Source organism: Xenia sp. Carnegie-2017, unplaced genomic scaffold (assembly GCF_021976095.1).
Source record: "Xenia sp. Carnegie-2017 unplaced genomic scaffold, XeniaSp_v1 HiC_scaffold_6, whole genome shotgun sequence".
NCBI lineage: Eukaryota > Metazoa > Cnidaria > Anthozoa > Malacalcyonacea > Xeniidae > Xenia > Xenia sp. Carnegie-2017.
In genome coordinates this window covers 22217116-22221894 of record NW_025813526.1, presented here as the reverse complement: position 1 = coordinate 22221894, position 4779 = coordinate 22217116, and the positions used below count along the sequence as shown (strand labels likewise).

Here is a 4779-nt window from a genome sequence, read left to right as displayed (position 1 = left end):
ACGTGTTTGGCAGACCCTTTAAAACCATTGCAATTAGTAGTGCATTCCTTATTATCTCCTCGGCTTCTCTTTAGGCTGTTGCCGATCGTTCCGCTCGCAATATATAATCTGTGACAGTCTCGTCGTCACTTTTCTTCAGCGAATTAAGTGACTTCCGTGTAAAGAGCGATGATGCAATGTTCTCCTCCGCCTTAATAGTGATATCTGAGGATTTCTAAAGCTCTCCATCCATTGTCTTTCGCCTCCCGCATCACAAGTAACAAACTTCTGTCGACCAGACATTGGACCAACTCTGCAAATGCGTCAGCCAGTTTTGAAGCTGCTGGTTCTTCTCTCTCACTTGTTTATTCGATAAATACGTCGTGAAGTTTTTGAAGACGCATATAGCCTAAGAATTTTACTTCCCATAACTCGCATTTGCTTTCGCTTCCATCGAAAAGCAAACCTCTCCTGGGCCCATAATCTGTTGAGTTCGAGTTACTCGCCTTATCTCTTTTTGCAATATACTCTATACCTTCAGTACCAACCACGAGTGAACTTAATGATCGAACTGATTTTTATTATTTTACAGAGCAGTATTTATACTCTTTATTACAAATAACAAATATTATTATTGGTCGGACTAGTTCCTCTATTTAAGCTATATATGGTAGATAAGGAAATTTAACTAACTTCAATAAATGTTCCTTGGCTGTTAGCCTTGTGGGAACGGATACATTGGTAAACGAAACTACACACATACTATTTACTTAACATGTTTTTGTGGTTTATGAGCATGACTTAACAAAATGGAAGACAAATTTTTTGAGCTTTTTTGTCATTTTCTAGATTTTCCAAAACATTTCATGTGTTAGGCATGTTTAAGAAACTTTAAATGCATGCAAAGAAATACAATAAGTAAATTGTACATTTAATGGCATTTACATGAAATTTGCATGTCGATTACATACAGAATATTATAAAATGGTAATAACAGAATTTACAACAATATTTACAGTGTGTAATTAATTTTTTTTAATGTTCGCCTGGACACTGTCTCAATATTCATTCTACACAACTAGAATGAATTTTTTGTTTTTTTTTCTATAAAACATAATTTACAAGTATGTCCTATATTTTATATGATTTTTTTATTGAAAAGGAAGAATATTTGAAAAATTTCTCACGGTGGTCTTTACAATTAATTCCAGAAGGCAACTAGATCTTTTATAACAAATAGGAATTTTTTAAATACAAAGGCTAAATTACAAAACACTCTGCTTCATATATATTTCAATTGTACTGCTGACTGAGTAGTCATTGTATTCAAGTAGACTGCCTGCAAAAACGTTGTATGTCAGTTAGAAAAATTGTTAATTAAACACCTTCCTAAGTGATAATATAACTCAGTACCTCCATTTTCATTCCAACATGCAGTGGCGTCGCTAAATGGGGGCTAAAAATTGGCTGTGCCCCCCAAGTGCCCCCCCATTTGAATTTCAGATAAGAGTCTTTTTATGTGTTATTCGAAATTGAAAAAGAAGCACATGGCATTAATGTAGCTCTTACGAATTCACAAAACTTTAGTGTAAAAGGAGGCATTCTATTAGCTGTGTAGACTAGTTTGCGTTGTATTTACCCTTTCTAGGTTGTTAGCTGAGTGGTAAAGATTTTAATTCCTCAAAAATGAAGAAAACAAAATAATTCTACAATAATTCAAGTCTCTAGTAGGCAAGGAAGAACAAGTAATATTGTGATGCTTGTCATGAGCCACATTACACCATATCATAGAACTTGTATAAGATCGTGGATAAGTATACTCGTAGAATCAAACTTGTAGACACAAAAATACAAATATAGCAATGACTAAGAGTAAGGCTCATGAAAATAGTGCAATTCTGGGAGTATTATAATATGAAAACATTTCATTAAAATCAATAATCAATCTACGTAACGTTATAACTTGAAGAATGTACAAATCTTCCAAGGCTTAACTGGGAAGTTAAAATTGAAACTGTTCATGTTGTTACAAATATTTCAAAAATTTCCATTGAAGAAGCAATTTTTAGGGCCATTTCGCTAGCAACTGACGTGATAAAAATTTCGTGCAACCCACTCGCAAAATCCTGGCAACGCCACTACTAAAATGTAGCTAAATGCCTAAATACAGGAAGACTAAAATGTCCAATTGCGTTGTTTTCAGCTGCCATCCTCGATATTCATTTACACGTACAAGTAAAACTGTAACATTACGTAGCTATGTTTGATCTTCAACAATTTTAATTATCCATAAACTCTAATTAGAGAACCAATATCTGTTGATATTAATAATTTTACGACCCTTAGATGCAGTCAAGAGAAGAATGGAATAACTGCTACATTCAGAAAATACTTTCAGAAGTTGTTACGAAGAAACTTGTTGATTTATTTATCCAAGAGTGGAACATTAATTACAAAACATCGCACGGAGAATGGGAAAATACAAACGTCAGTGGTCAGAAGTTGTTCAACATTGAAAAAACAAAAAAAAGATTTCGTGATGAAAAAATGTTGTTAAAACTTAAAGATGGTGACACAAGTAAGTGGGATTGCACGACAATATGTAAAGCAATATTGTTTACCCACTCAATTGGAACAAACATTAATGATAAAGTTAAAGCTGCTGTGGAAAAACTTCGTGATGTAAGAAACGATTTCACCCATGTAAATCCAGGAAAAAAATTTGATACTGAATTTGACAAATTGCTTTGTGATATTGAGCAGTCATTTAAAGATCTAGCATTTTCATTCACTGAAATTAATGAAATTAAATGTCAACGAAACATATTTTATTCTTTTCAAGTACTTCCTTGCGAACCAAATCACCATGTTGTTAAACGTACAGAGTTACTTAATCAAATCACAGCAGATCTCAATAACTTGCGTAGTACTAATAAAAATGATCTAACATATTACTATATTTCTGGTAATCCTGGCAGTGGTAAATCTCAATTAGCTAGACAAATTTGTGAAGAAATGTATAACTCGTTTGACTGGGAAAATAAAACAGCATTTGTGATGACACTCGACGGAAAAGATATCGACTCTCTTTTGAAAACTTATGCTGAAGTTTGTCAACGATTAAACAATGATATGCCTGTCATTGAAAATATTCTAAAAGAAACAAAAAGCAGCGAAGACAAAATTAAAGATTTTCAATTATTGCTGACACAACAACTGAAATCTTGGCAAGCATGGTGGATTGTTGTAGATAACGTGGTTGAACTTCATAAAATTTATCCATTATTACCTCAAGTTGGTGATCATAGTTGGAAAAATGGTCAAATTATAGTAACTGTCCAAAATACAGATGCTATACCACCAGATGGAAATCGACATAAACACATTTCAGTTAGTCATGGTATGAACAATGAAGAATGTCGACAACTTCTATCTGTCTTTTCTAATATTCAGAATAAAGATGAAAAATTTTTAATGGATGTATCAGACAAATTAGATCGTCAACCGTTGTTCCTGGCAAATTCTGCTTACTACGTAGGTAGTGTAAAAAGTGTAAATCCGACATTCACGTGGGAGCAATATTTTCATAAGTTGAATGAAGGAGAGCGACAAAACATGGATGGCTATTTTCAAAAAATAAACACATCTTACTTAGGAATGAAAACTGTTATGTTAGCAGTTCAAAAAAATGCCGAAGAATCCATTTTCTTGGAACATGTTTTTAAACTTTTCTCAATAATATCTTTCGATCCCTTACCACAAAATGTTATAATACAATTTATTAAAAGCATTGATCCACAAATATCTGCAGAAGATGTCTGTCTTCAATTAAAGCATTGTTCTTTATTCCTTCAAACGGAAAATAACGACATCCGCCTGCACAGCGTTGTACACGACGCCATCATAAAATATTCATCGCAGACCTTTGGCTGTAAACAAAACAAAAATAATTCTAAAAAGTCTGCAGCTGATCTTGCCTGTCAAGTTGCTTGGGCACTAAATCAATTTGAAGACAGACAAGATGAAATCAAAATAATTCCGCATCTAATTAAATTCATAACAAATTCATCATTTCAACATTTCCTAAATAAGTTGATCGATGTAAAATCATCAAAACAAAAACTTGATGAAAGAAATTGGAAAGTTGCCAAATATTTTGTAGATGTTTTGGAAAGATTTTACAACTACAAAGTTGCAACTAAAGTACTTTATGAAATAACAGAAATTCAAACTAAAGTGTTAGGTGTTGATCATATTGATGTTTCATATTCGTACAAAGAGCTGGGTGTCTTGCTTTTGAATAATGGAGAGTTCGAAAAAGCAAAAGATTTTTGTGAACGAGCGATAGAAATTCAAACGAAAGCATTTGGACCTGACAATGTTAATATTGCGGCAACGTACAACAATCTGGGTTCGGTTTACTGTGAAATGGGAGAGTACGAAAAAGCAAAAGATTTTTGTGAACGAGCGATAGAAATTGAAACAAAAACATTTGGACCTGACCGTGTTAATATTGCGACAACGTGCAGCAATCTGGGTTCGGTTTACATAAATATGGGAGAGTACGAAAAAGCAAAAGATTTTTTAGAACGATCGATGAAAATTCAAACGAAAGCATTTGGACCTGACCATGTTATTATTGCGACAACGTACAGCAATCTGGGTTTGGTTTACAGTAAAATGGGAGAGTACGAAAAAGCAAAAGATTTGTATGAACGAGCGATAAAAATTAAAACAAAAACATTTGGACCTGACCATGTTAATATTGCAACAACATACAACAATCTGGGTTGGGTTTAC

The 4779-nt window shown here is 33.3% G+C and overlaps 1 long non-coding RNA gene across 1 annotated transcript; it reads left to right on the top strand.

Moving 5' to 3' along the window:
* The first annotated feature begins 1637 nt into the window (after window positions 1-1637).
* On the top strand, window positions 1638-2808 carry LOC124456866. Its single transcript, XR_006952526.1, has 2 exons — window positions 1638-1724; window positions 2326-2808. It is a non-coding gene; the product is annotated as an uncharacterized LOC124456866 (long non-coding RNA).
* Window positions 2809-4779: the final 1971 nt, after the last annotated feature.